This window comes from Ceratotherium simum, chromosome 33, assembly GCF_057802395.1.
Source record: "Ceratotherium simum simum isolate JZ-2026a chromosome 33, ASM5780239v1, whole genome shotgun sequence".
In the NCBI taxonomy this organism is placed as follows: Eukaryota; Metazoa; Chordata; class Mammalia; order Perissodactyla; family Rhinocerotidae; genus Ceratotherium; species Ceratotherium simum.
This window is the reverse complement of record NC_141932.1, coordinates 27,578,451-27,592,289: the sequence shown is the minus strand read 5'-3', so window position 1 is coordinate 27,592,289 and position 13,839 is coordinate 27,578,451. Positions and strand designations below refer to the sequence as shown.

The window sequence follows — 13,839 nt, the reverse complement described above, 5'->3', positions numbered from 1 at the left end:
GTATAAACAGTTCATTCCCTTTTATTATTCAGTAGTACTTTATTGTATGAACGTATCACAGCTTAAACTGTTGAAGGGCATTTGGGTTAATTATAGTACTTGGCTATTATGGATAAAGGTGCTATGAATATTTTTGTACAGGTTTTAAACATAACTTTCCATTTCCCTGGGATAAATGCTGAAGAGTGCAATTGCTGGTTAATCTAGTAATAGCATGTTTAGTTTTTTTAAGAAACTGGCAATGTGGCTGTACCATTTTACATTCCCACCAGCAGTGTATGTGAGACCCAGATTCTCTGCAAGCACGCCAGGATTTAGTGCCATCACAATTTTTTATTTTAGACGTTCTGATAGATACATGGTTCTGATAGATACCTTATTGTGGTTTAAATTTGCATTTTCCTGATGACTAATCAAGTTGAAAATCTTTTCATGTGCTTATTTGCCATCTGTATATCTTCATTGGTAAAATGTCTGTTCGTGTCTTTTGTCCAATTTCTAATTGGATTGTTTGATTTTTTACTGTTGAGTTTCAAGAGTTCTTTCAAATTCTATGTACGAGTACTTTGATATGTTTTGTGAATACTTTCTTCTAGTCTATAGCTTATGTTTTCACCAACTTAAAAGAGTCTTTCACAGCAAAAGTTTTTAATTTTGATGAGGCCCAATTTATCAATTATTCCCTTTATGGATCAAGCTTTTGTTGCCATGGCTAGGAACCCTTTGCCTATCCTGGATGCCAAAGGTATTTTCCTACATTCTTTACTAGATGTTTTATAGTTTTACATTTTTCATTTAAGTCTGTGATTCATTTTGAGTTGATTTTTGTGTAAGGTATGAATTTTAGATCAAGGTTCATTTTGTTTTTCATAAATGTTGAATTTCTCCAGCACCATTTGTTATAAAGACTATTCTCCCTCCATGGAATGGCCTTTGCACATTTATTGAAAGTCACTTGGTCATATTTGTGTAGCTCTATTTCTGGATTTTCTATTCTGTTCCATTGATCTGCCAATACAGTGCTGTCTTGATCACTGTAGCAATAGAGTAAGTCTTAATATTTGTTAAAGTGATTCCTCATGCTTTATTTTTCTTTTTCAAAATTGTTTTAGTTATGTTAGGTCATGTGCCCTTCCATACAAATTTTAGAGTAAGCTTCTTTATGTCTACAAAAAAATCTTCCTGGGATTTTGAAAGGAATTTCATTAAACTTATAGATCAATTAGGGGAAAACTGACATGCTTACTATGTTGAATCTTCTAACCCATGAGCACCATTTATGTACATCTTTCCATTTACTTAGGTTTTTAAAAATTTGTTTTAGCAAAATTTTGTAATTTTCAGCATACATACACTGTGCATGTTTTGTTTATACCTAAGTACTTAATTTTCTTCAGAATGATTGCAAATGGCAGTTTATTTTTAATATTGGTTTCCACATATTCATTGTTAGTATATAGAAATGTGATTGGTTTTTGTATGTTGACCTTGAATTTTACATTCTTCATGAGAACAATTATTAGTCCTAGAAGTATGTTTTTTTTTGTTTTGTTTTGAGATTGCTTGGGATTTTCTATGTAGACAATTATGCCATCAGCAAATAGGGACAGTTTCATTTCTACTTTTCCAATTTATATGCCTTTTCTTTCTTTTTATTGCCTTATTGTAGCAGCTAGAACTTCCAGGAATATGTTGAATAAGAGTGGTGAGAGCAGACATCCTTGTCCCCAATACTAGGGGAAAGCAGTTAGTTAAGTATAATGTTAGCTGTGTTTTTTGTGGTGGCCAGGGCTGCCACTCTGGTGGGCTTGGAAAATGGGCTGTCACTCCTATGGGCCCAGAGGGCAGAGCAATGAGCCTCAGAGGATTAATTTCAAGCCGTAGATCTAATGGAATTTGCCTTGCTAGGTTTTGGATATGGTTGGGACCTGTCACTCCTTTTTTTCCCTCCGATTTCTCCCTTTTGGAATGGGAACATCTATCCTGTGTGTGTCCCAACATTGCATTTTGGAAGCACATAACTTACATGGTTTCATAGGTTCACAACTGGAGGGGAATTTTGCCTCAGGATGAATCATACCTCGTCTCACCCATACCTCAAGTAGATGATATTTAGATGAGACTTTGGACTTGCAGTTGATGCTGGAATGGGTTAAAATTTTGGGGGCTGTTGGGATGGGGTGAATGCATTTTGCATGTGAGAAGGACATAACTATTGTGGGACAGAGGGTGGAATGTTATGGACTGAATTGTGCCCCCCCTAATCCAACTGTTGAATTCCTAACCCCCAATGTGACTGTATTTGAAGAGAGAGCCTTTAAGGAGGTAATTAAGGTTAAAAGAGATCATAAATGTGGGGCCCTAATCCACTAGGAGTGGTGTCGTTAAAAGAAGAGGAACAGACACCAGGAATGCATGTGCACAGAGGAAAAGCCATGTGAGAACACATGTGTGACACTTCTACAAGCCAGGAAGAAAGATCTCACCAGAAACCAACCCTGCTGACCTCTTGATCTTAGGCTTCCAGCCTCCAGAAGTGTGAGGAAATAAATTTCTGCTGGTTAAGCTACCCAGTCTGTGGTATTTTGTTATGGCTGCCTGAGCAGACTAATATAACCTCCTTGGATAAATTTTCTCCTAAATATTTTGTTTTCTATGATGCTATTGTAAATGGAATTGCTTTCTTAGTTGCTTTTTTGATTGTTCATTGCTGGCATATAGAAACCTAACGGATTTTGTATGTTGACTTTGTAATCTACAACTTTGCTGAATTTGTTTATCACCTCTACCAGCTTGTTTTTTTTTTTTTTTTGGGTGAGGAAGACTAGCCCCGAGCTAACATCTGTTGCCAATCCTCCTCTTTTTGCTGAGGGAGATTGGCCCTGGGCTAACATCTGTGTCCATCTTCCTCTATTTTATGTGGTATGCCTACTACAGCATGGCTTGATGAGTGGTGCATAGGTACACACCTGGGATCTGAACCCACAAAACCCAGGCCGCTGAAGCAGAGCACATGAACTTAACCACTATGCCACCAGGCCGGCCCCTCTTGACCAGCTTTTTAATGGAATTTTTAGGGTTATCAACATAAAAACTCATGTCATCTATGAACAGATATAATTTTACCTCTTCCTTTCCAATTGGATACATTTTATTTCTTTTTCTTGCCTGATTGCTCTAGCTACAACTTCCAATACTATGCTGAACAGAAGTGTGAAAAGTGGGAATCCTAACCTTGCTCCTGATTTCGGGGAAAAGCTTTCAGTCTTTCACTACTGAACATGATGTTATAGCAGTGGGTTTTTCATGGCCTTTATCAGGCTGAGGAAGTTTCCTTCTATTTTTAGTTTATTGGGTGTTTTTTTTTTCATCATGAAAAGGTATTGAATTTTGTCAAATGCTTTCTCTGCATCGAGAAAATTATGTGGGTATCTTCCCACATTCTATCAATATGGTGTATTGTATTGATTAGTTTTCATATGATGAACCATCCTTGTATTTCATGCATAAAAACCACTTCTTTGTGGTGTATAACCTTTTTAATATGCTGCTAAATTTGATTTGCTAGTATTTTTATGATAAATTTTACAATATTCCTAAAGGATATCACTGTAGTTTTCCTTTTTTTTAGTGACTCTCTCTATCTTTGGTATCTGGGTAATGCTGTTCTCATCAAATGAACTAGGAAGTGTTTCCTCCTCTTCAGTGTTTTGGAAGAGTTTGAGAAGGACTAATGTGAACTCTTCCTTGGTAGAATTCACCAGTGAAGCTATTTGGTCCTGAGCTTTTTCTTTCTCAGAAAGTTTTTGATTACTGATTAAATCTCCTTACTAGTTATAGCACTATTCATATTTTCCATTTCTAGATGAGTCAGTTTTGGTAGATTGGGTGTTTCTAGGATTTTGTCCATTAAATCTAGGGTATCAAATGTGTTGGCATACAATCGTTCATAGCATTCTATTTTAATCCTTTTCATTTCTGTAAAATCGGTAGTAATGTCCCTACTTTCATTTGTATTTAGTAATTTGAATATTCTCTTTTTTCCCTTAGTCAATCTAGCTAAAGGTTTGTAAATTGTATCGATTCTTTCAAAGAACCCATTTTTGCTTTTGTTGTTTTTTTCTGTTGTTTTTCTATTCTCTATTTTATCTCTGCTCTAATCTTTATTATTTCTTTCCTTCTGCTAGTTTGGGTTTAGTTTGTTGTTCTTTTTCTTGTTCCTTAAGGTATAAAGTTTTATTGATTTGAGATCTTTTTTAAGGTATGAGTATAAATTTCCCACTGAGGGGTTTTGTTATATCCCTTAAGTTTAAGTATATTGTGTTTTCATTTTCTTACTTCCTAAAGTACTTTCTAATTTCCTTTGTGATATCTTCTTTGACCTGTTGGTTGTTTAAGAGTGTGTTGTTTAATTTTGATGTATTTGTGAATTTTCAAATTTTCCTTCTGTTATTGATTTCTAGTTTCATTCCATTGTGACTGGAATAGATACATTGTCTGATTACAAAGTTTTAAAAAAAGTTATTAAGCCTTCTCTTGTGGCCTAATATATGGCCAATCTTGAAGACTGCTCAATATGCACTAGAGAAAAATGTGTATTATCCTGTGGCATGTGGACTGTTCCGTATATGTCTATCAGGTCTAATTGGTTTATAGTGTTATCAAAATCCTCTACTTCTTTATTAATCATCTGTCTGATTGTTCCGTCCATGAGTGAAAGTGGACATTGAAGTCTCCAATTATTATTGTGGAAATCTCTATTTCTCTCTTCCATTCCATCAATATTTGCATCATATATTGTGGGGCTTTGTTGTTTGGTGCATATAGGTATGATTGTTTTATCTTAATTTACCCTTTAATCAATATATAATGAAATTCTTGTCTCTTGTAACAATTCTTTTTATTTTATTTTATTTTATTTATTTATTTCTTTTCCCCCTAAGCCCCAGTAGATAGTTGTATGTCATAGTTGCACATCCTTCTAGTTGCTGTATGTGGGACGCGGCCTCACCATGGCCGGAGAAGCGGTGCATCGGTGTGCGCCCGGGATCCGAACCCGGGCCACCAGCAGCAGAGCACGTGCACTTAACCGCTAAGCCATGGGGCCGGCCCTATTGTAACAATTCTTGATTTAAAATGTATTTTGTCTGATTTTAGTAAAGGAATGTCTTCTCTTTTGGTTACTATTTGCTTGGAATATCTTTTTCCATATTTTCATTTTCAACTTATTTGTATCTTCTTTTTTATTGTCGTAAAATACACATAACATAAAAGTTACCTTTTTAAACTTTATCAAGGAGTAATTGTATATATTTAAAGTGTACAGTGTGATGATTTAATATATATATACATTGTAGAATGGTTACCAAGATCAAGATAACACATCCATCATCTCAGCTAGTTAACACAGTTAACTCTAAAATTTATCATTTTAAGTGTACAATTGTAGCAGTAAGTACATTCACATTTTTGTGCAATCATCACCACCATCTATCTCCAGAACTTTTCCATATTCCCACATGAAAATCCATACCCATTAAACAATAACTCCCCATTCCACTTTCCCCTAATCCCTAGCAACTATCATTCTATTTTCTATCTCTATGAATTTGACTACTCTCAGCACCTCATATGAGAGGAATAATACAATATTTGTCCTTTTGTGACTGGCTTATTTCACTCAGTTTGTCTTCCATGTTCATCCATTGTAGCATGTGTGAGAATTTCCTTCCTTTTTATGGTAAATAATATTCCATTCAAAAATTTGGGTTGCTTCCACCTTTTGGATATTGTCAAGAATGCTCTATAAACATGGGTGTACAAATATCTATTTGTGTCCCTGCTTTCAATTTTTTTGGGCATATAACCAGAAGAGGAATTGCTAGATCAGATGGTAAATTCTATCTTTAATTTTTTGAGAAACTATCAAACAGTTTTCACCAGTGGCCGCACCATTTTATATTCCTTGCAGCAATGCTTCCAATTTCTCCACGTCTTCACCAACACTTATTTTGTTTTGCCTTTAAAAAAAAAATTCATCCTAGTGGGTGTGAAGTGGTATCTCATTGTGGTTTTACTCTACATCTCTCTAATTAGTAGTGACATTGAGCATCTTTTCATGTGCTTATTGCTCAAAAGACTATTCAAGTTCTTTGCCCATTGTTAAATTGGTTTTTGTTGCTGTTAATAATGAGTTGTAGGAATTCTTTAAATATCCTGGATATTAACCCCTTATCAGATATGATTTGCAAATATATTCTCCCATTCTGTGGTTTGCATTTTCATTCTGTTGATAGTGTGAAGCTGTTGATAGTGTAAACACTTTGATGCACGAAAGTCTTTAATTTTCATTAAGTCTAATTTATATATTTTTTCTTTTGTTGCCTGTTTTTCTTTTGTTGTGCTGTGTCATATCCAAAAAATCACTGCCAAATCATGTGTCATGAAGATTCTTCCTATGTTTTCTTCTAACAGTTTTACAGTTTTCCCTCATATGTATAGGTCTTCATCCATTTTGAGTTAATTCTTGTATACGGTGTAAGGTAATGGTTCAACTTCTTTCTTTTGCATAAAGATATCAAGTTTTCCCAGCACCATTTGCTGAAAAGACTGAATGAGAAGCTTGGAGCTTCCTAGTCTGCCATTTTGCTGATGTTACTCCACATCACATCATTTTAATCTCCTTTTCTGCCTTCTTCTTTACTTTTTAAGGACCCTTGTGATTTTACTGGGCCCATCTGGATAATCCAGAATAATTTGCCTAACTTAAAATCAGCTGATTAGCAAACTTTGTTTCATCTGTAAACTTAATTCCCCTTTGCCATGTAATGTAACATATTCACATGTTCCAGGGATTAGGACATGGACATTTTAGGGGAGCCATTTTTCTGCCTACCACAATAGTATTCCCTATTTATCTTTTTAGTAGTTGCAGGATCAGCATTGATATATCTCCATTTCATTCCTATATTGAAGATTTGTATCTTCTCTTTTTTACCTTTGTTAGTCTTGGTAGAAGTCTACCAATTTTATTGAATTTTTTTCTTAAGAACCAGTTTTTATTTTAATTCATTGTTCAATTAATTCCTGTTTTCAATTTCTTTGATTTCTACTCTTGTTATTATTTCCTACCTTCCTCTCGCTTTGGGTTTATTTTATTCATCTTTTTCTATTTTCTTGAGGTAGGGACTTAGATAATTGGAACAAGACTTTTCTACTTTTCTAATGCTTTCTAAAGCATTTAGCATTATAAACTCCCTCTCAGCACTGCTCTAGCTGCTCATCACAAATTTTGATATGTAGTATTTTCATTTTCATTCAGTTTTATATATTTTTAAATTTCCTCTCTGTTGTAGTCAGCTCTAGTTGCTATAAAAAAAAATACCACAGACTGGACAGCTTAAACAACAGATACTTATTTCTCACTGTCCTGTATACCAGGAAGTCCAAGATAAAGGTGCCAGCAAATTTAGTTCCTAGTGAGAACACTCTTTCTGGCTTGCAGGCAGCTGCCTTCTCACTGTGTCCTCACATGATGGAGAAAGAGGAAGCTCTGGTCTTTCCCTCTTTTTATATGGACATTAATCCTATCATGGGCACCCACATGCATGATGTCATCTAAACTTAGTTATCTCCCAAAGCCCTCTTCTCTACATACCATCACATTTGGGGCTGGGGCTTCAACATGAATTTTTTCTTTACTGATGAATAATTGACATAGAATATTTTATTAGTTTCAGATGTACATGATATTGATTTGATATTTATATACATTATGAAATGATCCCCACAATAAGTCTAGTTACCATCTACTCCATACAAAGTTATTACAGTATTATTGACTACATTCCCTATGCTGTACATTACATCCCCATGACTTATTTATTTTATAACTGGAAGTCTGTGCCCCTTATTCCCTTCACCTGTTTCACCCACACACCCACTTCTCCCCACTCTGGTATCCACTAGTGTGTTTTCTGCATCTATGAGTCTGTTTCTGTTTAGTTTTGTTTGTTTGTTTTGTTTTAGATTCCACATATAAGTGAGATCATATGGTATTTATCTTTTTCTGTCTGACTTATTTCATTTAGCATAATACCATCTAGGTGCACCAATGTTGTTGAAAATGGCAAGATTTCGGGGCTGCCCTGGTGGCGCAAGTGGTTAAGTGCACGAGCTCCACTGTGGCGGCCCGGGGTTCGCCGGTTTGGATCCCAGGTGTGCACCAATGCACCGCTTGCCAAGCCACGCTGTGGTGGCGTCCCATATAAAGTGGAGGAAGATGGGCACAGATGTTAGCCCAGGGCCAGTCTTCCTCAGCAAAAAAAGAGGAGGATTGGCAGATGTTAGCACAGGGCTGATCTCCTCACATGCACAAAAAAAAGAAAATGGCAAGATTTCATTCCTTTTTTTGGCTGAGTAATATTTCACTGTATATATACACCACATCGTTATCCATTCATCTATCAGTGGACATTTAGGTTGCTTCCATATCTTGGCTATTGTAAATAATGCTGCAATGAACATAGGGGTGCATAAATCTCTTCAAATTTGTATTTTTGTTTTCTTCAGATAAATATCCAGAAGTGGAATTACTGGATTGTATGGCAGTTCTATTTTTAACTTTTTTTTTGTGAGGAATATCAGCCCTGAGCTAACATCCAATGCCGATCCTCCTCTTTTTTGCCGAGGAAGATTGGCCCTGTGCTAACATCCATACCCATCTTCCTCTACTTTATATGGGATGCCGCCACAGCATGGCACGACAAGCAGTGCATTGGTGCATGCCTGGGACCCGCACCCGCGAACCCCGGGCCGCCAAAGTGGAGTGCGCGCACTTAACCGCTTGGGCCACCAGGCCAGCCCTATTTTTAATGTTTTGAGGAACCTCTATACTGTTTTCCATAGTGGCTGCACCAATTTACATTCCTACCAACAGTGGATGAGGGTTCCCTTTTCTCTACAACCTTGTTATTTTTTTGTCTTTTTGTTAATAGCCATTCTGATAGGTGTGAGGTAGTATCTTACTGTGGTTTTGATTTGCATTTCTCTGATGATTAGTGATGTTGAGCATCTTTTCATGTGCCTGTTGACCATCGGTATGTCTTCTTTGGAAAAATGTCTATTGAAGCCCTCTATCCATTTTTTAATCAGGTTGTTTTTTGATATTAAGTTGTGTAAGTTCTTTATATATTTTCAATATTAAACCCTTATCAGATATGTGATTTGCGAATATCTTCTCCTGTTCAGTAGGTTGCTTTTTTGTTTTGTTGATGGTTTCCTTTGCTGTGCAAAAGCTTTTTAGTTTGATATAATCCCATTTGTTTATTTTTGCTTTTGTTGCCCTTGCCTGAGGAGACTGGTTTAACAAAATATTGTTAAGACCAATGTCAAAGAGCTCACTTCCTGTGTCCTCTTCTAAGAGTTTTATGGCTTAGGTCTTACACTTAAGTTTTTAATCCATTTTGCGTTTATTTTTGTATACAGTGTAAGATAGTGGTCCAGTTTCATTCTGTTGCATCTAGCTGTCCAGTTTTCTCAACACCACCTATTGAAGAGACTGTCTTTTCCCATTTGTAAATTCTTGCCTCCTTTGTCATAGATTAATTGAGCATATAAGTGTGATTTTATTTCTGTGCTCTCTATTCTATTGCATTGATGTATGTGTCTGTTTTTGTGCCAGCACCATACTATTTTGATTACTATAGCTTTGTAATATAGTTTGAAATCAGAGGGCATGATACCTCCAGATTTCTTCTTTTCTCAAGATTGCTTTGGCTATTCAGGGTCTTTTGTGGTTCCATACAAATTTTAGGATTTTTTTTGTTCTAGTTTTATGAAAAATGCCATTGGTATTTTGATGGAGATTGCTTTGAAAATGTATATTGCTTTGAGTAGTATGGCGATTTTAACAATATTAATTCTTCCAATCCATGAACACAGTATATCTTTCCATTTATTTGGGTTGCCTTCAATTTCTTTCATCAATGTCTTATAGTTTTCAGTGTATAGGTTTTTCACCTCCTTGGTTAAATTTATTCCTACATATTTTATTCTTTTTGAGGCAATCAACATTAATTTTGGGGAGACACGTTCAGTCCCTAACATTCCACCCCTGGCCCTCCAAAATTCATGTACTTCTCACATACAAAATACATTCACCCCACCCCAACTGCTCCAATGTCTTCATTCATGCCAGCATCCACTCTAAAGTATAAAGTCCAAAGTATCATCTAAATATCATCTAAATCAGGTATAGGTGAGACTTGAGGTATGATTTATCCTGAGGCAAAATTCTTCTCCAGTCACGAACGTGTGAAACCACGTAAGTTATATGCTTTCAAAATGCAGTATTGGGACAGGCATAGGATAGATGTTCCCGTTCCAAAAGGGTAAAATCAGAAAAAACAAGGGACACGTCCCAAGCAAGTCCAAAACTTAGCAAGGCAAGTACCATTACATCTTAAAGTTTGAGAATAATCCTCTTCGGCTTAATGTCCCATTTCCTGGATCCACTGGGGTGACAGTCCTGCCTCTGTGGCTCTGTCAGATGGAGGCCATGCCAAGAGTCTGCCTGGTAGGGGTTGCACTCCCAAGGCTCCGGGAAGCCCCACTCCAAGGCTCCAGCTGGCTGCCAACTGGCCTGTTGAAACCAAGGTAATGACCCCCTGCTTTTGAAACTGAGGAGGCAGCCCTGATGATCTCTGAATCACCTTTGGGGTCTTTCTTCCTTGTCTTGAAGAATAGCATGTTTGCAGCCAAAGAGCTCTGTGGTCTGGTCCTGCAGGATCTACGAAGTCTAACAGCCTTCCTTCATTTCTTCCCATCTCTGTCCCTTCAGTTCAAACTGATAGTGTCTCTGCTGTGGTGGCTTCACACCCATACTAATCTCCTTATCAAATGATTGTTTGGCCACACCTTTAGTGTTCTTTTCAGAACAAGCTTTCTCATTTTTTTGCAGTATGGATAGGCTGAGAATTTTCCAAATTTAATTTCTGGTTCCTTTTTGCTTAACAATATTGCACTCCCAACAGTGCACAAAGGTTCCAATTTCTCCACATCCTTGCCAACACTTGTTTTTTTGAGAGTAGCCATCCTAATGTGTTCATCTGTTTACTTTTATCCTACCTATATTATTTGAAGTGAGTTTCTTATAGACTGCATACACTTTGGTCATTAAAAAAAGTGGTTAAGTTTGGCGCACTCAGCTTCAGCAGCCCAGGTTGGGTTCCCAGGCACAGACCTACACCACTCGTCTGCAGCCATGCTGTGGTGGGGACCCACATACAAAATAGAGGAAGACTGGTACAGATGTTAGCTGAGGGCAAATGTTCCTCAAGCAAAAAGAGGAAGATTGGCAACAGATGTTAGCTCAGGGCAAATCTTCATCAGCAAAAAAAAAAAAAAGATCCATTTTGATAATCTTAATTGTGTGTTTAGATCATTTATATTTAATATACTTCCTGGTGTTAAGATTTAAGTCTGCTATTTTATTATTTGTGTTCTTTTTCTCCCCACTGTTTTTTTTTTTTAAATCTATAATTTCCCTACTCTTTCATTTCTATTTTCCCTCTCCTGCCTTTGCTGTGGTTTTTTTTGAACACTTGTTAGTATTCCATTTTAATTTATATTGTTTATGAGTATTTTTCTTTGTACAGTTTTATTTAGTGGCTGCTCTAGGGATTATGATATGCATACTCATCACAGTCTACTAGTATCAACATTTACCACTTCATGTGGAAAGTAAAGATCTTAACATGACTTAGGTCTCTTTAACCTCCCCCACTTTATGATATAGTTGTATTAAAGATTACCTCTACATACATTGAGAACCACATCAGACTATGTAATAATTTTAGCTTTAAAATGTCAAAAAATTTTTAAAACTCGAGATGTCCATTACTGTATTTATTTTTATTATTTTTATCTGTTTACTCCTTTCAATGCTTTCTTCATCCGAAATGTTCCAAATTTCTTTCTGTTACCGTTTCCTTCCTGTCTGAAGGATGTCTTTTAGCAGTTCTTTTAAAGCAGGTCCACTGGCAACAAATTCTCATAATTCTCTTCATCTTCCTTCCTGAAGGGTATCCTGACCTAGAATTCTGGGTTGAAAGCTCTTGATAGCTCTTTTCTTTCTGAACTTCCTTCTGTCCTCCACAGTATTTGTGAAAACATCCCTCCTGAGCCCCTTACCTCAATCTTGCTTTTGTTTTGCCAGTTATTTCTGAAAATGGAGTCCTCACAGTCAAGGATTTTACTTCTTTCCATTACTTTGCATTGGAATTTTTTTTTTCTAAAAATGTCTCACATTTGGACTCCAAATCTGAAAGAAAAGAAAGGAAACTAATGATTTTATTTTCCCTATACCAGCAAAATAAAATTGTTATTAAAAACATAGAGCCAAACTGAAAATAATGAACATTAGCAGTCAACAGCTAGCATAGTGTTATGAAATTTGACGAAAAGCAAGAAAACTCAAAGAATGAAGAGACTGTATACATGATAAGGAAGTTATGAAAGGGCAAAAAGTTAAGTCCATGGTTCTGAAATTTAGGTGTTGATCAGAATCAACTGGGAAAGTTGTGGCAAGTACTGATGTACAGCAACCAACCCAGATGAAGTGAATCAACATCTATAGTGTAGGTCCCAGGCATCTGTATTTTAATGTCTCTACTAGATAATTCTGACGCAGATCAAGATTTGAGAGTCTCTACTTACAAGATTTTTAAATGGTTTCTTTTTTCTTAGAATAAAATCCAAGCAATTTCTCATGGATAACAAGGCCCTACGTAAAAGACTTAGTTCATTCCGCTCTATCCTTTTCCCTAAAATCTTCTTCTTTTTAGTTCCCAGATCATGCAATATTTCTTATCTCTTAGAGCTACCTATCTCTTTCACCTCTCATGGATGGGTTCATTGTGTGGTTTCCTCCTTTTTTTCCCTCAGATCTAAAGGTTGGTTACTCAAAATGGATACATCAGCTGACCCTATCAAAGAAGTTCATGCCTATGTCTTTTCTATTCTAGCACCTAGTTCCTTGCCTCCATTACACACTGATTTCTCTCTATTATTTAATAATTATTTATATTAATGCATTTATTTATTTACCCCTAAAGATCCACAGGGGCAGAGGCCATCATTCTTTCATATGTCACTAAATAACAAGCTCCTAGGACAATGCAGTTGTTAATTAGAGAACAAGTTAATTACTGGATAAAAGAAAGGAAATTTCAGTGAGAATAAAGTAAATATTAGGAAGATAAGCTATTGAAAAGACAGATGAATATCATTTAACCAAAATAGGCAACTGTATATATCTATAAATAATTGTTACTGTATATATCTCTCTGCCTCCCATCCCTCTGATACTTTACTATAGTAATGAAATACACTCTTTCCTATATTATTTCCATTTCAGATGAGCATAAAAGCATATCCAAAGTTAACCATTCTTATATTTCTTAGAAAAGCATCTCAAAGATTTTTCAGATATTATTAACAGGTATACCATACTGTAAAGCTTATAAAATTTTGATCAAAAAGGCTTGGAGCTACAATGGAGAATATGCTAATAATAATATGGAGAAAGGCCTTGATGGCACCAGAGTGCCATGGGTTCTACAACAAATCATACATTAGTTTTTGGCTAGAGGATGGCAATAAAGATTAGCAAATAGCCTAAAGAAAATCAGAAGTGATAGACTGACCATGTGTAAGGTGGGACCAAGAATAATTTTCCTATAACTAAAGCATGGTATGTATAACAAACGTGAAATAAAACAAGTAACATTATTTGGCTGCAATAAAATAAACAGACTGATGATAATGAGTGAAACCAAA

The 13,839-nt window shown here is 36.0% G+C and overlaps 2 long non-coding RNA genes across 13 annotated transcripts in view; one reads left to right on the top strand and one right to left on the bottom strand.

Annotated features, from left to right (window-relative positions):
• LOC147912917 (uncharacterized) overlaps positions 1–13,839 on the top strand; it is a 54,159-nt gene that overhangs the window by 28,147 nt on the left and 12,173 nt on the right. The window lies entirely within an intron of this gene.
• Positions 3,556–13,839, bottom strand: part of LOC147912916 (uncharacterized) — a 34,280-nt gene continuing 23,996 nt past the window's right edge. For all 8 annotated transcript variants that reach the window (XR_015549598.1, XR_015549594.1, XR_015549600.1 and 5 more), the window contains one exon: positions 3,556–12,322. This is a non-coding gene — a long non-coding RNA (uncharacterized LOC147912916). The remainder of the gene's footprint in view (positions 12,323–13,839) is intronic.